Source organism: Acinonyx jubatus, chromosome B1 (genome assembly GCF_027475565.1).
Source record: "Acinonyx jubatus isolate Ajub_Pintada_27869175 chromosome B1, VMU_Ajub_asm_v1.0, whole genome shotgun sequence".
Classification (NCBI taxonomy): domain Eukaryota; kingdom Metazoa; phylum Chordata; class Mammalia; order Carnivora; family Felidae; genus Acinonyx; species Acinonyx jubatus.
Window position 1 is genome coordinate 95089043 of NC_069382.1, and position 25619 is coordinate 95114661.

Below are 25619 nucleotides of genomic sequence, written 5' to 3' on the forward strand. Positions count from 1 at the left end.
CCCTGTGTTTTTCCTTATACCTGCCCTAGCAACAGTTTTGGCCCAGGGCTGGATGAACTCAGGGCATTTGTCCCACTCCCTGCCTAGTTTTCCAGGGTTGCCACAGTCCTATGCATGGGGCAGAAAAACAGCTGGAGACAGCATAGTGTTGCTTGGAGAATGGTCTTATAGAGAGTCTCTTACTGTTCATATGTAGTGTGAGGAGTAGCCAAATCTTTTCCTATACAGCCAACAGTGACATGGATGTGTACCTGAGAGCAGGCATTTGTGGAGGGGCTTTGCATCTGTAACAAGGGACCACCACTGGAAAGTAGCCCAGATAGAGAGATGTTTTCAGCAGGTGCCAGCAGGGAGCCTTCCATGAGTCAGATGGAATGAGGTGCATATCAACAGAAGTCAGCATGGACTAAGGAGCAGGTGTCTTTCCCTGATGCCATGACACTAAGCCAACTAGAACTTAAGTGAGGGAGGGGAGAGAACCCTAAATTGAGTTTACTGTGATCTGACTGAGAAAGTACTAAGTTAACTGAAATTAATCTGTATTTGTGAGTTTAAGTTATCTGTTGCCAAATGGAGTGGGGAGTAAGTTGAAATTTAGAAAAAAAGTACACTTCTTACCTCCAACCCATTGTATAGAATTCCCAGCAAGCATTAACAATCAAAGTGTAAAAAAACAAATAACAGGTGGATTTCAAGCAATCTTCCAAATATGATCCAGTTTGTCTTAGATAACTTCCAGCTGAGCTGGTCTTGAAAAGCAGTGAGATGTTACTCCATTATTCAACAGGAATGATCTTACTGTAGAGCAAAGAGTGGAATATTAAATGATAAGACGTCCAGTAAGTTATCTTCCACCAATGTTATCTGGAATCTTCTTAAGAGTTTCTACTACTTATTCAGCTAGATAATATATAAGGGTGATGAGATTTATTGGTGGAAGCTTTGGGAGGGTTGGCTAGATCTCATTCACCCACTTCACCAATTATGGGCAGGCATTATGCTTTATTATGCTTGAGCCATCAACAGTGAACAAGTGTTTGTCCTCAAGGACTTGACAGTTTAGTTGTCAGTATGGGCAATATGTTGGCTATTGTTCTACTGTGTGGTAGATGCCAGAATAGGGATAAGAACTGGATGCGCTTCAGGCAGTAATGAAAGATTTCCCAGAAGTTTTCCGTGAAGATTACATGAGGCAATGTAGGTAAAGTTCTTGTACTATCACAGGACCTAAATAAACACTAGTTTCTTTTAGTTTTCTCTTCTGTAGATTCATTCCTTGAGGTTTGGGAGTGTAGGTCAACTATGTGAGCCTTTGTGTTCCCAGCACTTAGGACTTAGGACAATACCTGCCACATGATGAGTACTAAAAAAAAATGACTTGCAGAATGACTGATGAACTGTTGAATAATTTTTGAGATATATCAAATTTTTTGATATATCAGATGATGATAACTAGAACCACTTTCTGAAGTTATATATATCTGAACATTTTTGTTTTCCGAGAAAATGAAATCATGAATATTGTACAAATTTGAGCCATGGTAAATCTCTTGTGAATACTGCACTCATCTACTTTCCAGTTACTGCCAGATTGTCACCAAAACACAGCTGTAATCGTTACCAACATCATTACCCTAAGAATATACCATGGTTTAAAAAAAAAAAAACTCTACACATTCTCTCTTTTCACTTCTTATAATAAACTTTATTTTTTAGGAGGGTTTTATATTTACAGGAAAATTGTGAAGATAGTACAGAGAGTTCCTATATACTCCACACCTACTTCCCCCTATTATTAACGTAGTAGTACAGAACTACAGTTTGTTGCAATTAATAAAGCAATATTGATACATTACTATGTTAAAATTGTTCTGATTTTCTTATTTTTTACCTAATGTTCTTTTTTTCTTCTAGGATTCCATATGGGATACCACATTACATTTAATCATCACATCTTAATTTATCTTGGCTGTGATGGACTTTATTTTTGATGACCTTGACAGTTTTGAGGAGTACTGGTCAGGGATTTTGTAGAATGTCTCTCACTTGGGATTTGTCTGATATTTTCCCTCATAATTAGACTGGGTTTATGGGCTTTAGGGAGGAAAACTGCAGAGATGAAGTGCCATTTTCAGAAAATCAGGAGTACACTGTATTAACATGTCTCATCACTCTCGATGTTAACCTTTCTAACCTGGCTTAAGTAGTATTTGTCAGATTTCTCCACTGTAAAGTTACTCCTTCTTTTCCCTTTCCACACTATACTCTTTGCTCATTTAGTCTTCAAATTGTCAGATACCCACCTTACTAACCCCCATAATAAATGGTGGTGACCTGAACAGAGATAAGCAAGTTGGATAAATGATAGGTTTGTTATGAAGATGATACAAGTAACACTTCTAATGTGCTTTGAAATGTGTTCAGCACATAAGCTAATATTTTTACTGATAGTTCAAAAATAACTCTTCAAGAAATTTGGTGACTTGGCACAGAATAGTGGGAGAGAAACTCGGGACAGATCTTCTCATCCATTTTAAAACTTCCATCTTTTCAAATGACCGGATAAGCTCTGCTTTTTAAGTACAAAGCCAAAATAATATGCCCTTGTGGTGGACACTTGTCAACTATGATTTCTGATGCAGAAATTTTAAGCAGAAGTAGGAAAATCATATTCCTGTTTTCTTAGGGCAACAACAGGAGTAAAAATGATCTACTTTTACTCCTATTCTCTTCTCATTCCCTTTAACTGAGACTAGAAATAGGAGAAGAAAAATATGAAGAAAAAAGGGGGGAGCGGTACAGAGCAGACCGGAAGATTTAGCCTGGGAGTGGCAGCTCCTGAGTGATTTATTATGGGCCAGGGAAAGCTTAGCATTTCTCCCATATTTTCCAGGAAGGATGTGATGAGTTGCAACAACAATCTGGTGACTATTGCAGACTTGTTTGAATAAGTTGTTCTTTATGCCTGCTTTCTTTTAAACTCAAGTTGCACACCTACCTCAGGTTAAATGGCTAATCAGTTTTCTTCTGCCTCCAAGAAGAAATGTCTCTGAGGAGCTTTACAATTTTACTAGTTCAAGAACATCAACATTTCTCTAGGTTCAAGCCTGGAGAGGCAAAGCAATGGCAGTAGTTGCTCTTTGTTAAAATAACTTCTCTCTTTGGGCTTTAAATCCTGTCTTTTTCTGCCACTGTTTTTCTCCTTTGGAATGGAGTGTTTTCTGATTATTTTCCCACTACCCCTCCAAGAATTCCTGCATCTTTGGGAATTAAAGGTAAAATCAAAATTATGTCTAATTTTCTTTCCATGTATGGTAGAGGAGTGCACATCCCAAACACTTAATCTTCATGTTCACGTTCAACAGAAATGTTTAGTGAAATTCTGAGACATCAAATTTGATTTTACTTTTAAATATTCAGAGATGCTGCTTTGGGGTGTGCTGTGATGGAGAGCGTGTTTTTAGGCTTGGGACAGGCAGTGGCACATAATGGTTAAAGCCATGAGCTTTGGAGCAAGATCACTTAGGTTCCTATCTGGGCTTTACCACTTACTGCTAGCTTTGTGACCTTGGGCAAGTTACTTAATCTCCCCGTGCTTCAGTTTCTTCATCTGTAAATGAGTTAATACCAGTTCTAACTCATAAGGTCATTGTGAGAATTAAATGAGTCAATATATGTAAAACACTGAGACCGGTATTTGGCATAGTAAATTCTTTGTGTTTAATACTTATTAAGATTTATAATAATAATAATAATTATTATTATTATTGTAATTCATTAGCATAAATGCTGATATTCTGTAATTTGTCCTCTTCCCTCCTGCCCTTACAGTTGACTTCTGACTGTGAACAGCATTACCTGGGTTCTCCTTTCTAGCTGACTTTTATTTAGGTTCACTCAGTGGAGGCATTGGGAGGACATGAATGGATAGAAGGAAAGAGAGCTGTGGGTATCTCTTCCTTGCTTCTTCCCTGGTTTCATGTAGCAATTTATCTTGTAATACATGTCCTCCTCCATGATTCAGCTCCTGTTGGGCAGCCCCTTCCACAGCTTTAGTTTTTACTGGGCTCTTTTAACATCATTTTCTCCTCTTGCCCCTTCAGCCCTAGATTGGTAATGCCTTCCCATGGTTGGGTCTCTGGATGCCTGATTATGCCTTGTTTGTTAGCTCCATTCTTCCCACACCTTTGTTGTTGGTCCCTTCATCAGCTTGTTTTCATTTTAACCACCTGAGGAACAATTCTTTTTTCTAATAGGACCCATACAAAATTCTACAACTTAATATTTGGATTTGACAATTTTGGAATGTCCTAGCTATGAATCTGTCCTTGTTAATGTGCTAAGAAAATTTCACTAAAAAATTATGGTCATTACTTGTAAACATTTTGCCTCTTCATTGTTATATTAAATTTCGTGAGACAGGAATTACTGTTTTGGGTATGTGTGTGTGTGTAGTCCTTGTAGTTTCTAACACAGTGCCAGATATATAGCAGGTGGTAAAAAAAAATAACCCCCTAGTATTGAAGGACATTTCTGTTCAGAACAGTGAACATGATGGTTTATTTCAGTGACACATTAAAAGCTTTGCAACTATAGAAGCTTTAGTTTCAATCTCTACAATTACTTGTTAGGCTTTAAAGGATTTATTGCTTGTGAAAGGTGCCAAAACAATAGCACTGAGGAAGAAAATCCCATAGTCTCACAAAAGACTGTGACTGTCCAAGCTTCTTCTGCCTCCTGCCAAAGAGCCCAATGGAGCTGATTGAAAGATTAGCTCATTTTCAACTAAAGTTTTGATGTTCTGGGAGACTGGGCAGTTTCCTTCCCCCTCAGGAAATTCTATGAAAGAACTAGATTAAGTGTTTTCTTTTTCTGAGGAGTCTCATACAGCCTTTCTGCATCATCTTTGAATAGACTGAGCTCTTTTAAGAAGGAACAGTTAATTAATTTTATGTCTATACTTTTGTCTGCAAAGGAAGATGCCTGTCAAGTGGGCAACCTGGTCAACTGCTGAAATGATATGTGACCTGGGTAATTGTGAACAAGATATCCTAGATATAATTTGTTGGAATCTAGCACACAAAGAACTTAAATACAACTCTCGACATAATATTTAAATATCTTCATGAGGGCAGAACTGGTAGCGTCTCCTTGTGAGTTACTGGGTAAGTAGCTCTTGGAGCCTCGTTTTCTTTATCAGTAAAGCCAAATGGTAACACGACTTACCTTGTAGGTTTATTGTAAGAATTACAAGTGTTTACAAAGAACCTAGAATGTAGCATCTCAATAGATGATAGCAAGGCGTGCTGATAAAAGCTAGATTAGAATTTTTTTTAACTGAAAATGAATAGAAATAATTAGTATATTTACTTTGTCAGTAGTATTTTTGTGTTATATCCTGATTATTTGCAAGTGGGCCAGGGAGGGGTGATGTGAGAAACAGAAGAGAACATCTCATGGGTTTTTCCAAGTTAAGGGTAAGTTAAGGGTTTTACCCAACCATGTTAGGGTAGAATTATTGCTTATTCAGTATTTCAGAAAGATTCTTAGGCTTTTGTTAGAACATTTCATCTGAAATGTTATCCTTGAGGATATTTTATTAAGAAAGTCTGAAAACAGTTGTCAGTATTCAGCCTTATTAGCATATTGGAAGTATTTTGATCAATTGAGATTATTTTATACACAATGAGATTGTACTCCATTCTTGTCACTTACGTAGGATGTTATCACAAAAGACATGAATTGTCACTAGTCTTTTTTAAAATTTAATTTATTTTTTAAATTTACATCCAACTTAGCATACAGTGCAACAATGATTTCAGGAGTAGATTCCTTAATGCCCTTTACCCATTTAGCCTATCCCCCTTCCCACAACCCCTGCAGCAACCCTCTGTTGTTCTCCATATTTAAGAGTCTCTTATGTTTTGTCTCCCTCCCTGTTTTTTTTTTTAATTTTATTTTTAAAAATTTATATCCAAATTAGTTAGCATATAGTGCAACAATGATTTCAGGAGTAGATTCCTTAGTGCCCCTTACCCATTTAGCCCATCCCCCCTCCCACAACCCCTGCAGTAACCCTCATTTTGTTCTACATATTTATGAGTCTCTTCTGTTTTGTCCCCCTCCATATTTTTATATCATTTTTGCTTCCCTTCCCTTATGTTCATCTGTTTTGTATCTTGAAGTCCTCATATGAGTGAAGTCGTATGATATTTGTCTTTCTCTGTCACTAATCTTATTGTTCTACTTTCATACAAGAATACTTGACTTTAGATTTTTGTTCATAGGAAAAATTATTATAGTGTTAGATGAGCACTGTGGAAAAAGATTATATAAGAAATCCAACCAGAGAGGAGGTGGAGGAGAGGTGTCATATAGTGGCCTAAGTACTGGAGCTGAAGTTGAGAAGCTGGGATTGTTCTAGTGTCTAGTGTCTAGCTGTGTCACTGCATTAGGGTTCTCCAGAGAAACAGAATGAACAGTATAGATCTAGATCTAGATAGATATGTATTATAGCATGTTTGCTCATAAGCTTAGGTCATTGTGAGGGCTAAGTCCCGTGATCTGCTGTCTGCAAACTGGAGAATCAGGGAAGCTGGTGGGGGGTGTAGTTCAAAGGGCTGAGAATTAGAGAGCTGGTGGTGTAGGTTCCAGTTTGAGGTGAAAGCCTGAAACCAGGAGCACTGAGGGCAGAAGATCCATGTCCCAGCTCAAACAGTCAGGCAGAGAGCAAAACCAACCTTCCTTTGCCTTTTTGCTTTATCCAGGCCCTCAGAGGATTGGATGGTGACCACCAGGTTTGCAGAGGGCCATGTGCTTTACATAGACCACCAATTCAAATGCTGATCTCTTCTAGAAACACCCTCATGGACACATTTAGAAATAACGTTTAACCAGCTGTCTGGGCATGGCTCAGTCAAGTTGACACATAAAATTAACCATCAGTGTTAATTTAGATAAGTCACTTAAATTCTCTGAGCCTTGGCTGCTTTGTCTAAAATAAAAGGATATTGTTCCTGACCAGCTTGAAAACTTGGTTACCAATGCATTCTGCATGGCTGGTATATAAATATAGATTAACATTTAGCATTAACATTTAAATTAACAATTTAAAAAGTACTTGCTCAGTGCAGAAAATCTGAAAAACCAAGAAAACACTATACCTTTCTCCCTTTGCTTTCATCTGTACCTTTCAGAGATAATCACTGCCACAATTTTGGTACATGTTCTTCAGGTTATATCCTGAGCATACTGTACGTTGACATGTAGATGACTTCCTAGTTGATAATTAGATTAAAGCTCTGTTAATTTGTGAAAATTATAGGAATTATAATTTTCCTTCTAGCTATTACGTATATTTAAGATCATACTCTATTAGAAACAATGATAAGTTCTTTGATGAACTTAGTGAATCTAAGTTAGTGAATCTAATGTTAGAGTTTCTGAACAGATCAAAGGTTGGCAGTTGCATCAGAAGGAATATTTTTGGGAAGGAGGTTCTTGGAAGAAGCCTACTTACCCACCTACCAGTGAGGACTTTGTTGATAGGGTTAGATTGCAACATGTTTGCCAAAGGATAGGCAAGCTCCACTAGGTGGTAGCATTGCAATGCGGCCCAACAAGACAAGCTGCAAGAAACTGGCTGAAGATTATGTGAATATTAAAGACAGAAATTTGGACATGAATACCAAAACTACTGAGGGCCAAGCAATAGGACTTTTGACTTACACACTTTTGAGCCAGCTGAGGGCTGGTCTGGAGGACTGTCACATCTATCACACGTGTGTTTGAAGATGTATTTATAAACACACACACACACACACACACACACACACACACACACACACACACGACCTACGGAATTATGCCATCTGGGAACCAAACTATAAGAGCAAATTTCCCTCAAGGAGGTAAAAAAATATATAATATGATAATTACATAGTGCACACAAGATGTGTTTTGAACTTTACGGAAATAAACCTTTCAGGCTCAAATTCTGGTGCCAAATAATAATAATAGCCAGAAGAGAACTATGTCTTGTGGTTTTCTTGTAATCCCTTCCAGTTCCTCACACACACCAAATTATGCTGAGGAAAGTGGGGACAACGCATACTTTTCAGGGGAAGTTCAGTAAGTTGAACTTTTTGGATCAAAACACTAGCAAAACAACATTGAAAAATGACAATATTTAACTTCCCTTTTGAGTACACATAAACATTAGGAAAGAATGAAGATACCCTCACTTAAAAATTATTTTAAAAGTTCCATGTTTGAAACAATTAGGGCTTGGTTTTCTCAGACTTTGTGGATTCTACTTTCAGACAAGTCTTTTTTAGGGGTCACTCAGTGCTTTAGTGTATTCTTGTATTTTACATATCAAAGAAATTTTGTTTTTCTCATAATTTCTTTCCCCACAATGGTATTTATTTTCCCCTTTGTACTGGACATAAGATAGGAAAGGGAGGAAACTTTTTATGATTCCATTTTATCATAGTTCTTTGTGATAATAGTGGAATTCACGCAACACACAGCTCAAAATGGAGTTGAAACATGCCACATACATCTAACTGACATTATATACATTGACACCTAGAAACTGTGCAAGTAGGTGGTGTTAGAATAAGAATTAGAACCTTTAATTTTCTCTCCCATTCTTTTTCCTTGGTTTCTCTTGATGTAATGTGCTCCTAAGGTGGATGCTTCATGGTATTTGCCCTAATGTTTGTAACTCCTCACAAACTATTGTGAACAGTAGATTTTTGACTTCCATTTTCATTGGCTGACTACACTTGACCCTGGGACTTTCCCATTCAAAGGAGGCCCTAGAATTCAGGCCAAGGCAGGACTGACTCCAGAATTCTAGATTTGCTGTGAGGGGGAAAAAAAAACTGGAGTAATGATTTGTCAAAAATGTAGAGATCACTTTGGAAGCATGCAGCCAGGAACCTAAATATTGTCTCTTCCAGATTAAGGCCAGAGCAAGCATAAATTGGCCAGCCATGCCTTCATGCGGTCAGCTTTGGATGATAGGCATGGAGTTTTCTAAGAGTTGAGCTGTAGTGGCCCCAACTCTCAGTAAAGTGTATGTATATATGTGAGAAGGATGACTTAATCAATAAGCTGGGATTGTGGTAGTGATTTCCTTTGAGTCTTCGTTTAAAATTGATTTTAAATGTGATTAGCTTTTGAGGAGAGGGAAGGAAGACAGGGAGTAAAAGGTTAATTGCTGGGAGTAGACACATTCAAAGGCAGTTTTGTCACAGAACATCTGAGAGTCAAATTTAGATCCAGATGAGATTTGAGATATATTTTTGGCCATTTTCCTTCTTGCACTGAGGACTTTTTAAAGTTATAGTCTGGATCTTGCTTTTGTAGAAGTTTAAAAAATTTCCAACTCTGATTAATCTCACCAAAAGCATTTGAAAGCTATCTGAGATAACATAAAATTTTCTGTGCTTATTACTCTAAACTTTAAAAATACATTTTTTAAATTAAGTAGTCTTTGTGCCCAACATGGGGCCTGAAGTCATGACCCTGAGATCAAGAGTCACATGCTTCACTGACCGAGCCAGCCAGGTGCTTCACTCTAACCTTTCTGAACAAAATCAAATATAAATTAATAAATAAATAAAGGTATAATATATTTCTGGTCATATTTAACTTACTTGATTATTTGGGTAAGGAAATTTTTTTTTTAAGACAGGCAAATAATTGTTTTACTCTGCCATAGTTTAAGAAGAGTAACTACAGTTTACTACAATATACCATTTGTAAATACGTCTTAAATCCTTTGTCCATGGATTTTCACATTTTTAAGAGAATGAGAGCACCGTTTTTTGCAGTCATGGTGGTCTCTTTCTCTCTTTTTTTTTAAATTCTGAAGGATCCTGTACCTGCCAATGGTAAAATTTCTTCTGGGAGTAGAGATAGGCTTCCATATAGGATTACTTTGCAGTAAAGTCAGAAATCTGAAGCACATGATTTAAATGGTTAAGCAGTGCTTGCAAGCCATGATATCAGAGGAAATAACTGCTATTAAGTGAAAGCTGAACAGCAGTGTACAGGCAAAAAAATTTCCTCATTTTCACCAGCTAATAATCAAAACAGTTTGACACTAGCCAGAAAGAGCCAAAAAATATGGAAACAATTATTGAATTAAATGAAATATCACAAAATTATATGTTATTTTGCATTTTGAGTTAAGGTAAAAGCATTTTCATGAAGATTCTATTATGTATTGACCAAATAAAAGAAAAAGGTTAGGAGTGGTTTAAAGGCAAATGTAAGAAATTTGATATTTTCAGATACTAGTGGAAAAGTGTATGGATTATTCTTGCTTCCACATGCACAGTTCTACTTTAAATTCTGCTGACTGCCTTTATTATTAGGTTGGAATAATTAATTCTATGATGGAATAAAAATGGTTTCATTGACAAGAAAAAGATGCCTTACAAGTGTAGTTGTGGGTTTGATCAAATGCATATAGTTTGTCTTAAAAAAGTGATGATGATTGTCATTAAATCTCAAGCTCTGTTTTTACTTTTATGAGACTGTTACACACCCTAACTGCATTGACACTACAATAACAAAATCACGTTTCCTGCTATTTCAAGAAATCTGAAATGGTGATGAAAGACATTTCCTACCAATGATGCCAGTGGTTATTTAATTGCCATTAAGATGGCAGTGAAACTCTTTCTTGTCACTTACCCATGATGAAGTGTTCTTGATCAGATTGTGTTAAACAAAATGGCTGCCATCATATTAGACATTCTTTCTGAAAACTAGGTTTTCATTACTCTAATAATGTTAGAGCAATCTGTATGACGTTTATATTAGCTATTGAATTACTGCTTTTAAATAGCATATTTTTAAAAAATTGGATTACTTTGGTTTTCCATATTAAATATAATGTATGTTTTTTTGTAATGTTAATAAAAAACCACTTTTCATTATTTGAGATAAAAATCGATTGCCGACTTTAGATCCCAAATTTGTTCTGTCTTATTAATTTCAACTTCTGGTAGGATTTCCCCCCCACCCCCCAATATCAGACCTGTACTTAGGTCACATACATATGACCTAAAGCAAATCGGAAACTTTAAGGTCATTTTTTCTTTTGACTTGAGATATAAATAAAGGGGTTGTAATGGTGCTGTCTTTTCTCTCATCATTATTGATATTTCCCATTAACCCAGTCAGCTGCTGTCTTTATTCCCCTAAGTGCATCTATATTCTGGCAAAGGTTGGTAGAGAATGAAAAGAAATGAAGACTATAGAGCAAGAAGAAAGATTACAGCATCAATTCACAAGTGGAGAAGCAGCCTTAACATTGGAATAAAAAAAATTTCCCTATATCTCAAAGCCTAAAAATTGCTGTTGATATTTAAATTTGAAGACATTGTGGTTGAAAAAAGTCACAGACATAAACGATGGTATCTATCTTTGGATGGACTTACTTTGGTTAACAGAATACTGGAAAATTTGATTCAAGCAGAGATTTGAGGAGCATATATGTTGGAACCTACCCTATCTTGCTGTTGTTTGGGACCCTGAGAGTGCTGTGAAATGAAACCCTGAACATCCTACCGCAGGAAGAAATACCACATGGAGCTGGAGATAAGTTATCCTAGCCCTTATCTTCTTAGACCAACAAGCCTGCCAGCCCTCAAACATGTGAGTAAGCCATCATAGATTACTCAGTGCCAGTCATGCTGGTGTAGACCAGAAGATCTGCTCAGCCAACCCACAGAATCATAAAAAATAAAAATGTTTGTTATATCAAGCATTAAGTTTTGGAGTAATTTTGTGTGTAAGCAAAAGCTAATTGATACAGATATAAAAGATGACACATTTGTTGTTAGGTTAAAATATTATCCTAAACATTTTATTGTTGTTGTTGCATTTATATTTTTTTTGGAAGAAGGTGCTTCAGTGGAAAACTTCATTTTAACTGAGTTTTCATGAACTCACTGTAGCTTGGGTAGACCACTCTATACAGACTCAATGACTTGAGTCATTCTAGTTCAAACTATACATTTCTCTTGAATTTCTAGGTGCTTTAGATAGCTTTGTAAGAATTGGTTGCAATAATTTTGTCAAGATATATCATATTTTCTATGTCTTTTCATTTCAATTTTGCCATAATGTTTTTATACCATTATGAAAAAATATACACTTGAGAACTTTTGGGAACCAAACACATTAGTTACTGCTAATTTAAGGTGACACATTGTTGATGCAAACAATATTCGCACTAACATATTTTTCACATTCCCATTGGAATTTGTACCAAACCCTCAAAACTGTCCAAGAAGGAATTCTGTATTTACTCTCAATAAGAATTATATCTCAGGTGTGTGTATAGAGTACATCTTCCTTCCATCTACTGGGGAATAGTCAGATGACAAAAATTCATTTATATCTGAATAAATGCCCTCTATTTGTATAACCGATTGACATAGGTTACTGATGGAATGTGAGACTGTTGGACAATTCGAGAAATTACAGTGCTTAGAAATTGTTACTCATTCTATGGCTTTTTAACCTACCTAATTGTTGCAAATTTGTTTTGACATTTTGATCAAGTATGTGGATTGGTTCCTTTTGAATAGGTTCATTTGAAAGCTCAAATTTCAGGGATGGCCAGGATGACTTTTTTTTTTTTTTTTTTTTTTTTTTGGGTCCAAAGATGTTCAGAGTTGCAATCTGTTCTTTTGGACACAAATTTTACCAGATGATCCAGATCTTTGTAACCAACTGACTCTATAATGTTCTCTGTTAGAGAATCAATTTTGAAATTGCCATTTAAATCTGGAAGAATTACCTATCCAGATTAGTAACAACTTTGCATTTTCAAAGACCACACATCTGCATAATAAAAGCCATTATTTTGGGGAAAACAATATGGAATGAGTAGAGAATTCTTTCTCAGAAATGAGAAAAAAGAAAACATAAAAATTCATTTGTCAAAAATATGGTTTCTGATTTTATTAATAGTAATTTCAAATTAAATCATTTTGCTGTATATAAAGGCAACTGAAAGGACCAAACAGCCATACTCAATGAGTATGATGGACTCAAATATAGGAACTCTTTTGGCATGGAAAGAGGCAGGTCCACTTAGACATAGTTTCATGTTAAAGACTTTATTTTTCTATTGTAACATGTACCTGTCAGTTTTGTATGAAGCAAGATAGTATTTGCTGTATAGTACATGTAGATTAATCTGTTGCCTTTTGCTAAAAAGAAAGAATGTTTTGTTTTTGGTGAATGGGGTGAGATAGTGTGTGGTCATTTTTTTAAATGAGAATGGATAAGAGTGAATCTTTCACTGGTGATATATATCATATAATTTCTCTAGTGCTGATATAACAAATCCCAGAGAATTGTCCTTTGGAAAAAAAAGTGGAATTTACAGCTAGATAATTTAGACCTAACCTGCTGATTTGTTGAGTAGCCTTCAACAAATCACTTAACCTGTTATAACACACCTTAAAATAGTTAGATAAAAGTCCCTGTGTTTATAACAGTATCAGACTAGACTCTTATTGTAGACAGTACTCAGGGGAAATTTTGAGAGCATTACATAGAATGAGAATTTGGCACAATAGTATTATTATGGATATTGGAACTAAGTGAGCATGTTTAGTATTTATGGTTCTCAACATTGTAGCAGTTCTGAATGATGGAAAAACATTCATTTTTTTCTATAGACTTTTTTGAGTGCTGGAAAGAGAAGGTGCCATAGAAAGAAATGAATAAGGCTTCTTAGCAGTCTTCCAATTAAGTAAAAAAGAATCACTTATGTGGTAATACATCAGTTTGTATCCCCAGTGAGGGGTTCAGACATAGTAAAAGAAAAAGAGAAACTGTCATTTAAAATGTCTCCTTTTGTGGGGACACATCCTGCTTTGGACGTGTCTGATTCTGGGATGAATGCCAGGGAATGGAACTGAGGTGGCCCAGAACTTCACAGTATCAGACTCATCCATACTGGATGCCTACAGTCAGATGCAGAGGAGCCTGACGGTTTTATGTAGCCCTTTGGAAAAATGATCATTTTTGAGAGGTGTAAAAATCTCTATTTGCCTATCGTAAATAATTTATCTCTTAGATTCTCAACTTGAGGTATGATGGTAGGATGATATTAGGTTGATGTTAGATTGGACATTCAAATAGGCTGTGATCAGAAATGTGTGATAATCCTGAGACCCAGGGCTGATCCTATACTGCTCATGGAATTAACCTGGTGGTTATTTGGAAGCCTGGATGCAGTTTCATCTCAATCATGTGGAAGAAGCTTAGTGAAGGAAACTGAAAACATTTCCAGGTTCTGTGAGTCATTCCACAAATCTTTACTGTGCACCTACTTTGTGCCAGGCACTATGCCTGGTTTGGGGATATGGTGGTTCAGAAGACAAATGCTTAAAGATACTGCTGCTGCCATAGACATCTGCCCTGCTGAGTAATTGTTGTTGTTGTTGTTGTTGTTTTTAATAAACCCAGTTCATGTGAAATGTAAACATTTTAAATATTGGGCTTCATGTTACAATGCTATGTTTCAACAAAAATTGCAATCCGAGATGGACCTAAAATATCAACTTATTTTATCCATTCAATAAGTATTCATTGAATTAAACTTTATTTTGAGCCCATTTTAAAGTAGTACTCACTTTCCCAGTGAATTCACAATGAATTTGTCTTTGGGTTAGGATCTGTAATTGCTCTCTGAAAAGGTTATTGCTGTAGTGAGACTGCTCCTGAAACTCATGACCAGCATGAAGTATTTGATTTTCCTTGTTCTGCTGGTTTATTTGTATCTACCCTGGCATCCAATAGGTGATTTGCAACCATGCATTGTTCATTATTTTTTCCATACTCTATCCAACAGAGTCATCTTATTTTAGACAACAGACATTCATCAAATATTTATAGTGCACCTGAAATGCTTTACCCTGGGGAAATGCAGGGCCTGTCTACCTTCAAGGTCCCTGCAATCTAACGAAGGGGCAGATAAGTAAACATTTATGATAGAGGATGATAAATGGCGCAAGATAATAAACATTGGGTATTGAAGAAACACAGAAGAGGATCACTATCTCAGACTTGTAGGATCATTAAGCTGGAAAGGATAAATCCCATTTGTATTAGTTATCTATTACTGCTTAATAAATTTCCATAAAAAATGGCTGAAAACAGCAATAAACATTTTTTTTCTCATTGGATCAGGAATTTTGGAGCATTTAGCTGGGCAGTTCTTGCTCAGGTATCTCTCATGAGGTGGGAGTTGAGATGCCAGCCCAGGATGTTGTCATTTGAAGACTTGACTGGAGCTGGAGGATATGCATTCAAGGTGGTTCACTCACCTGGCATATACATCTATAGTGTTTGTTGGTGGGAGACCTCAGTTCCTTCCTGTGGTGGCATTACTGCAGGTCTCCTTGAGTGTTTCCATAACATAGAGGCTGGCTTCCCCCAGACAGAGTGATCCAACTGAGACCAAGCCAGAAATTCTAATATCTTTTGTGACCCAACCTCAGAAGTAATGCTACCTGCACTTTTATAGTATTTTACCAGTGTCACAGGTGGGACATGATACAGTGTGGGAAGGGACTAACACAATGTGAATACCAGTAAGTGAATACCAGCCTCCATCTTGGGGGCTGGCTACCATGCTAATCTTCAAGGATGGTTAGCATCTGTGATTTGATGCTAGTCCCTGAAACATTAACTCACTTGGGCTTTAGGAACCACCATTGATTATATGGATCTTTGAATTTCATGTTATATAGATTTCTGTTAACAGTTACTCTTCCCAGAGTCGTGTGGAGTAATAACAAGATGTTAGCAAAACACTGGATACAGATGCTTCTTAATTCAGTGCCACTGATGAATTAATCCTAGTGGTGTCACTGACAGTTAATAGGTTTCAGGCAACATCACAGAAAAAATGTATTTGCTGTTAAACATGGGGTTTACAAAATAATTGTTCTTTCTCATACTGTTGAGACATTCTCAAGGGGCTTCAAGTGGCAGTCTGTTTCCCTGGAGGCTTGACAATTAGCCATTTGCATAGATTGGCCCATATTGTTTGTAGCTCTAATGTGAGTTTCAAGTATATTATGCAATGGGCCATTTAATACTCAATAATGTAAGCATCTTCCAGATCCTATCTTAGAAAAGTGATGAAGCCAGTAAGTATTTGACTTGAGGTCTGAAAGCTTTCTTTTGTTGAATAGGGAAAGTAGATGTTAATGATTAAAAGTTGTTGCTCAGATAATAGTATTTTGCTAATACTTTAACGTTTCTGTGGTTGTATCAAAAAGTGGTTTAGAAAGAGGCTATAAGTCTTCTTAATTCTAATTAGCCCCCAAAGTCATATCACATATCACCTAAACATATCACATAAGTGCAGTGTGCTTATTTGTATAAACTCCACTACAAGATTCTGGATTGAGTCTTTTAATGCCCTTGTATATAAAAATCTTAGGGCTGCCACTATTCCAGTCCAATCACTTGCCTGTTGGTATTAGGTATTAACATAGCTCAGACTTCGCTGCTTGTTGGGTTTTGGCATCTGCATTTATCCATATGGAATCTGGCCCTTTTCTTCCAGATTGTCATTATGAATGAGCACTGAGTTGGTCGTGATTATAGGGCATTTTCTGCTTATAGAGCATTTATGGAACACAAATTGGTTGTTAGCCTTCCCATTTAAAGCAAGACTTCCTGCTTTATAGCCATTCTGACATATTGAGTCCACAATTTCAGTACTAAGCTTGCTAGAATCTAATGCACTTATTAATAGTATTTTCCATAGTTGGTCATTTGATGAAAGCAGAGTTGCATTCATGCACAAAGGTCCAAGATACAGGGATTGTTGAGTATATATATTTAATCTTCTTCCTATAAGTCTTACTCTGTGTAGGCGTCCCATCACTTACAGCCCCTTTGTATCTAGCTATAAGTTTCTTCTTTATTTTATTTTTAACATGTGTCCTGGGACACATGTTTATCAATTTAAACTTGTTGTGTAATATGGAAACACGTTCAGTTTCATCTCCTCATAGTCCTCCCAATAACTTTCTTCCATTCTCTCATCGAAGACCATACTCCCTCCTGTTAGGGATACTCCTTTTTTTTTCTATTTCATCTTTCTTGACTGCTGCCGTATCTGTTAGATTTCTGTCTTAAGCAGTTTTGGAAAAGGACATGCAAGGGAAAATTGGGGTACATTTTCAGTATTGGGGAATCTGAAGACCCTGGGGTGCTAGAAACTATGAAAGAATAGGAATAGGATATTAAGAAAGTCAAAAAGCATTTAGGAAAGTTTTGGAACTTTGATACAGATCTACACTGATAAGCTTCTAATGCTCTTTCACACTCTTATGCTATGTATTCTCCCTTTCCCAGTTCCTCCGAATTGGTAACACCTCTTCCTTCTTTTACCCCTTCCTCCTTTCTACATCCCCTGTACACTGTGAGATCCCTCAACCTTGAGGTAGTCTGACCCTATTAGGTATTTCCTTCGGTCTGTGTTAGCCTAACAATATTAGTCAGGAGGCCGAACTCTAATAGATAAGTTACTTAGCTCCTCTGGCCATATACAGATCACTTCTGCTTGTAAAAGACAGGGGAACCACTAGGAGTATTTCACGCAAGTTATTCTGTTTTTAACTAGGAGATTCACTCTTAAATAGTTATGGGGCTTTTCAGATGCGTCACAATTACCTGGGTAAATCCCCAATTTACCTATTGAATTGTTGCTCAACTAACACTTCATGACTGTCACTAGACCTTTCTTTGCCTGCAGCAGTCTTCTTTTTATCATAGCCAACTTATTTTCAAATTTGACTGAAGTTTTTAGTATATGCTATTCCACCTTTTCACCCCCACATCTTAGTTTCTTAATGCAAGGGGAAAATATCTTGAAATGATGTGGTTTGGAATCACTACCAATTCCTTTTCTTTCCTTAGCTACATTCCAAACTGCCATGCTTCTGGTCTGAACTCAGAATGCTAGAGATACCTTCCCAGCTTTCATGAGTCCCATAAAGGGCTCATTCCCTCACTACTTCAACCTCTATCCGTAATTTTCTTATAGAAAATTGTGATAATCAGATGTTCACACCCCCCACATTCACTACTGCTCCTTTCTACCTATAATCACACTTTTACATGCTATCTTGGTGCTTTTCACCTATTTTAGAGGAAGGGGCAGTGCAGCATAGACATTGTGTTTTGGCAATATGCAGACAAAATTTGAAACATAGCCCTGTGACTTCTTAGTGGTTGAATTATTTATTGTCTAAGTGTCTTCATCTACAGATTGGGGATAATACTAATTAAATGAGGATGATTAAATAAGAATACATTTACATACCCAATTCTTGGAATCTAGCAGACAGTCAACAAATGTCAACTTCATTTCTCTCCTCTTACCTCTTCCCAGCTCCGACTCCTGTCTCTTCTGGGGTCTTGTTCCATCTATCCTAGAGATGAGGGTCCCACGTCTCACCTATAAATTCATTCTTTCTCTCTACCTTGGTTTTTCCTTTAACTATTGCTCTAATTCCCTTTCTTCGTATCCTAGCTTACTGAAAAGGTTATCTAAACTTTGTCATGTCTCATTTATTAACTGCATGGACCAATGATTGCTTGACTTTTACCTTCATCTGACCATTGAAATTGCTTGCACCAAGTTTCTAGTACCTGCTGAATTATTAAATATAATGGATACTTTTTAGTCCTTACCTTCTTTGATCAATTTTTAGCATATTACAACATTGATCATTCTTTAAAAATCTTTCCTATTTTAGATTCGTCTCTATTTCTCTGAATGCTGCCGTATTCTCCTTGTAAACTTTCTCTTACTGTTTACCACTTTAACATTAGTGTGTTAGTCTCTGCTCTTCTCTCCCACTCTCTTTAATGCTAAATCTCCATGGGTGTTTTCTTTCTACCTGACAGCTGCAGAATACCAAGCAAACGTGGAATGTCTACCAAACAGACAAAAAGGTAGAACAAACTATGATTACTTAAAACTGTATGACATGAATCTCAAAGACATTGTTTTGAACAGAAGAAGCCACACACACACACACACACAAAACTAAATACTGTATGATTCTATTTATTATATGGAGTTTTTTAATGGGAAGAATCAATGGAAGGTGGTAGAAATCAGAGCAGTGGTTTCCTATGGGGCATGGGGATTGACCTGAATAGTTCCTTGGGAACTTTCTGGAGTTGGTGAACATGTTCTATATTTTGACTGGGGTGTTGGTTTAATGGTTCTATACATTTTAAATCTTTTTAAATGTTTATTTATTTGGAGGGAGAGAGAGTATGCATGAGTGGGATAGGGGAAGAGAGAGAAGAGGGAGAGAGAGAATCCCAGGCAGGCTCTGTGCTGATGTAGGGCTTGATCTAACAAACCATGAGATCATGACCGGAGCTGAAATCAAGAATCACATGCTTAACTTACTGAGCCTCCCAGGCACCCCTCTATACATTAAAAAATATTTTTTTTTGAATTGTGTACTTGAGATCTGAGCATTTCATTGTATATAATATTTACCTCAATAAAGAAAAGGTCTTTGAGAGAGAGAGAGACATGGTGGTAGAAAGCAAATGTTAGGAAAAAAATACTGTCTCCTCTATATTTTCTCCTCCCTCTCATAGGAATTTCACATGTTCTGTGTTGAGCAGGATGGGTCTGCTTTATCTGAGGCTACTTTTGACTAAGATAATAAATTTTGTAATTTAGAAGGTTGGCCAGCAGGGTATGACCCTGAACTGAAAAAGTAGGATGGAAAGACACCTCTATATGCTAGTCCTAAGCTGGGACTGACACTTATAATGTCAGATATTTAGTTGAATGAAGGGAAAAATATTTTCTAGCTTTATATGGCAGTGCAAGAACTGAATTAATGAAACTGTGTGCTTGAAGTACTTGGTTTTTGTATTTCAGATTTTTTCAACATAATGGAGGTAGAAGAGGGTTGGAAAGGGAAATATGCCAACCTGCCAAATTCCATAAACACAATTATTTGAGAAATTCTAATAAAAATGCATTAAAACTATGAGTACATTTACTGACATTTATAATTATGCAAATAAGCTTTGATATAAACCAGACAAAGTAAATACATCTTTCCCAAGTGGGAAAAATTAATTTGCCTCTTTAAGTAATCGAAACTTAATTTCCAAAACTTAAGATATCTAAAATGTGTGCATTGATTTAGTGTACTTAGTTCAAGTTTGAGGTAATGAGACAAAGCATCTTGACTGGTTCTGATAGATTTTCTCCCTTCTAAGGATGCATCTCTTATAGATTTCCAAGTGGCCTACCATACTGTCTAGATCTCTATTTTTGTTTTTTTTTCTGGAGAGAAAAGCCTTTGGTGAATAACACTTTCCTTCACATTCAAAAGTGATGAATGGTTATGTGTAATGACTTGTACCTTTTTAAACAGATAAAATTATATATTGTCATTGTGAACAATTCAGCATATTTATGTTTTCTGAAAGATGTTTCATTTTCTTCCCATTTTATACAGTAGTTTGATTCATTTATATTTTCTGGAGCCACTCTTGGTTATTTTATTAGTTAGCAGAATTTAGAACCGTTTTTTTTCTGTTCAAGGTGCTATCAAGATAGTTCCAGGAAAACAAAGACTGAGAAACAATTTTTTAGTTCAGCCCTTTTTTTTTCCTTTATCCTAGGTATGTTGTTGAAAGATTTGCATCTAAGTTAAACTTTGTTCCTTGCTATGTTTTTGTCTCATCATAATATTACTTCACTACACTGTATTTAAGGCAACATCTTCTGTTGCCATGGAAATGAATTCAGAGTCACAGATTTGGCATTCTGACTCCATTTCTTTACCAAGCAGGAAAGGTGTATATGCTGAGAAACTAAGCCTATGTTTAAGCATTAACCCACATGGTAATCTCTAAAAGTAGGAAGGCTAATATGATAGATATAGAGGCCTCAAATAGACATTTAAAATACCTAGTTCATGAGAAATCTTTATAATATACAAGGTTTCTCTTATGATTAATATCAAATAAACTAATTAAACAATATTAGGAGTTTTACTTGTTAAGAATTCGTTTTATAAAGTCATTTTATTTCCACATAACATGTCAGCTAGCATGCTTAGTGGTGACTGCAAATAAATGCTGTGTGCTTTGCCGTGACCTTAGACATGTATACACAAAAAATGATGTATCATATACAGTTGTTAGACTAGGTTGCTTTCGGGCATTTTCTCTCAGTCTCTGAGCCTGTCCATATGTACATTTTGTGTGTGTGTGTGTACCTGAAAAAAAATAGATTGATTACATAATATCCTCAGTATTTTATCCACCCCCCCCCCCTTTCCGTCCCTTTCTCCCTTCTCTTGCAGCCATCCTTCTGGAAGAAATTTAGTGAGTAAATATGAAGAATTGATGTGATCATCACTACTATTAGGCTTAATGAGGTTTTGGCTTTGTCCTTCCTCATGCTGTTCTGTAGTTCTATAGAGCTGGTGCTGTGCATACAGATGGGCACTTGGCTAGCAGAAATACACTTTATTTCACATATCCGTGTATACACATTGTACACAGAGACATGGTTCACAGTCCCCTGTCATAGGAAATGTCATGCAACATATTAATCATAAACATCCTAAAAATTGGATCTGATCTTTTTAATATCCTATTTGCTGTTGCGATGGAAATATTTCCTAACAAAAATATTCAAGTCTGCCAAACCAATGTAGTGATCTCCAGCGTAGCATACTGCTTTCCAAGTACTCTACAATTTTATGATGCTAATGTCATGTCGCCAAACTTGGCCACCAGGCTTGTTCCAAAATGTTGAATTCTTAGCAAAAATGTTTTTATAATAATTCCCATTCCTTTGCCCAGACTCTGAAATCTGTAAAGTGTCCAAATTCATTATTAATTTTTTAATGCCTCTCATTGAGTACTCTAATATAGAACTGTTGGAAAGCATCTCTTTTTAGTATATTTTGTTTTGATTCACTGTCTTTTGTTTATTTTGTTTTATGCAAATTATTTTGAGAGAAGAGGAAGGACAAAAATAAGGATTCATACTCACAGTCTTCTTACACTGTTGTATTTTCTTAGGGGTAGTGAGTCAGTGTTTATGGGGATGGCATGTTTTTGTTTTGTTCAGTGGATTTTTTTTTTGTTATGCATGTGTAAGACATTGATTTGTGGTGCGGATGCCCATTATTCCTCTTTTGTTCTTAATGTTCTGAATCCTAATTTAAATATAATTTTCTCCAGCTTATTATGAATACAGTTGTAAGTTAAAGCAACCAAAACCACATAAAATTTCTGTAAGCAAAATGGTGATGTTTATAAGAAGGAGGTACATGAATTTCTTCTAAGTGTCTTGGGGACTAAGGTGAAAGAAAATTAAAGAATGAAGGGAAGGTAAAAGGAAAAGTTAAGCTATTTTTTGTTAGAATTAAAGTTTTATCATTTTGCTTCACTATCAGGGTTTATTATAAATATAGACAGGCACATATATTAAAATGTGCTATTTGCCCACTCAAAAAGCAGAGGTGCTGCTCCAACTTTACAACAGAATTGAAAATTTTGACCATTTACATTACTTGATCTAATCTTAGAAAGATTACACTCTTGGGAAAACCTAAGAGCCGTTTTTTTTTGGTCTCAGACCACTTTGGGGTATTGCAGTGTTTCCATGAGAATGGATATTTGTTACATTTATTTAGAATTATTCATTAGAATAGTTCAAGGACATGCAAGTTGATGAAAAAAAGAGAGACACAGAGGGTTGCCTGGTGCAGGTGTGATGTCTATACCTGGGGACAGGCTAAGGCACTCATAGCTATTGTAGTCACCAAAGATGAGGGACATGAACAAGGAACAATGACAAACTGTCTTAATCATGATTTTGTCTCAGGCTAATTATTCATTAATTTTTACTCTTTTATATATCTTGTCTAGGATAGTTCCATTAGTCCATGTCAGATAGTGTGACTCCAAGTTTTTCTGACATCATTTTTTAAATGGTAGAGATACATTGTAAACATCTATAAAATTTTCAGTTTTAACATTATCATTTGTTAATTGATTGAAACCTTCCTCGAAATTAACTGTTTTTGGTTTTTATCAACTCCTGTGATATTTATTACTTACCAAGTGAAATTTTATCTGATTTATCCCCAAATTACTTAGTTCTGTGCCAAAGGTAAACTTTTTGGTTTTAGTGTTCAATGTAATGGATCTACGTTCAACTTTACTATATTGTTGGTAATATTAACAAGTTGATAAAGTATTATGCTTATTGATATGTAGACAATAAAGAAAACATGGAATCCTCAGTTTAGGAGGCTACCCTCACAATTAGGGAGACAACATCTATTAATAAAATGCTATCAAGGCATTGTATACTGAGAACTAACACATGGTACAGAGAATTATTGTAATGAATTCAGGAAGAGAGAAATCATGGTGGATTAGGTAGAAAAAGAAGGACTCATGGAAAAGTTAGGCCTGGATTTGCCTAAAATGTGCTTCTGACAATGTTAGAAATAAATGCTTTCATCTCAGCACAGTATACTAATTCTTCTCTCAAGATGCAGTTGAGTTACACCCTTTCCTCTTGCCCAGATAATTTCCTTCATCCTGAGAACATACTTAACTCAAATCTCTCTTCAGATGTTACCTTTCCTGACTGGAATTCAGGTTTCAAGTCTTTTATCAGCCTCTTCATCTCTTCAGTCATTTCAGTTACCTTTAGTTGGACTTTCTCCCTGTTGCTATTTTTTGAAGTATGGTGTCAATAGACATGCACAGTACATTTTACTTGTGTGTGTGTGTGTGTGTGTGTGTGTGTGTGTGTGTGTGTGTGTGTGTTTGTATAGGAGAGCATTATGTGTTCTGTTTTATTTCAAATGCTCCTCTTTGATTATATATTGAACTTTGATGTCTTTTTTTTTATAAAGAGAAATATTGAGTTTGCTTTCAGGATCTTTCCTGGGACTGATACTTTTATCTCACAGTGTGCCATCTTTTAAATATAGTTTCAATTTGGCTTCTTATTTTTATAAGTTTCAAAGTAGTTCAGTGTCATCAGAAATCCTAGAGATTCCTTTGTACACACTCTTTTGAAATTATTTATAAAATAAGACCATTCCAGGATTCATTCTTGCAGACCCTATTGTTTATGCTTTTTTTTCTATCTAAAGAAATACTCCTGTCTTTAGCCAAAGCAAGAAAGGTAATCCTTTATCTTCTTCTTCTCTTCAGTTCCCTATCCATGATAAGTCAGTTTCTCTCTACCACCTTTCACTCAAAATTAATTTAAAAGTATCTTTTGGTATAGAACTTTGTCTAAGACATTTTGAAAATCAGCATCTTACATGGTATATTGCATCTAACAGTAAAGTTATAATCAATCTGAATAGTACTTAAGCCTTGCTGGAGAGAGATCTTTCAGACTTTCTCAAGCCAAGGTGTCATTTTCATTAGGATGAGAGCTGGGATGATATAAAGTAAGTCAGTGTTCTATCCTGATAGTCTGTAAAAGTTGATCAGGGCACCTATTTTCCATACGTACAGTTGGGATAGAAAATAGATGAAAAGAATGCTGAATAGGAAAAATATGAGCTAAGAGAAAGGTGGAAAGTTCTTAGACACTGATGGGTAAGTATTATATATACTTATATATACATAAGTACAGGCCTGGAGATATAATAAAAAATAAGCAAGATTTATAAATATATAGCATTTATCCAGTATCTTTAAAAATAATATGTATTTATTTTTATTCCTGTTGATTATCTAGCCTATTAATTTTGAGGCCTGTAACTGTGAGTCCATTTTTTAAAGGGATTAGAAAGACAGTTGAAAATTCAAGTCACATATGAACATATTCTAAATGAACCAATTTGCCATCCCCTATAGAGTAAGGCTGGTGTGAAAATGAGGATTAAGTAGGAGGACTGAACAGTGGAGAGTGGGGTGCTATCAAACTTGTGTATGTCTATTACTTGCCCAGTATTTACTGTTTTCAGATGCTCCTCTTTGATATATATATTGGTGGCTTTGTGCTCATCACTCATTTAAAAGTGACGTTGCTGTGTTTAACAATGAATTCTTAATCTCTGAGCCTAAAGTGTTGCTTTTCCTTCTCATTTTACTTGCTCTCTTTGTAGCCTGTGTTGATGCAGTCTAATTTGGCCCAGGACTGTGTAGATGTGAGAATTACTCTCACATCTCTGCCTACTCTTAGGGAACCCAAGAACATCTAGAATTTCGTCAAAATAATTTTGGGAGTAGTTCTTTCTTTGTGCTCTGTTGAACAATTCTTGATTGCCTGTGGTATCTGCGATTTTGCTCCTTTCCTGCTACAGCTCAGAAATGGGCACTTATGTTACAGGTGCTGGAGGAGAATAGAAACACCCTTGCTGCTTGCCAAAGAGGCCACTGCTTCAACCTGCTATTTCCCAATGTCCAATGTCATTGACACTGGTAACTGTTGTTGCCAAAGCAGCTTGTTACTGTTTTTGGTTCCTGTGTAAGTTGCTGACATCAGTTTCATTTAATTATTTAGACTTTCAAATATT

The 25619-nt window shown here is 36.0% G+C and overlaps 1 protein-coding gene across 7 annotated transcripts in view; it reads left to right on the forward strand.

Moving 5' to 3' along the window:
• Nucleotides 1-25619, forward strand: part of LOC113601314 (uncharacterized) — a 90919-nt gene that overhangs the window by 43808 nt on the left and 21492 nt on the right. The window lies entirely within an intron of this gene.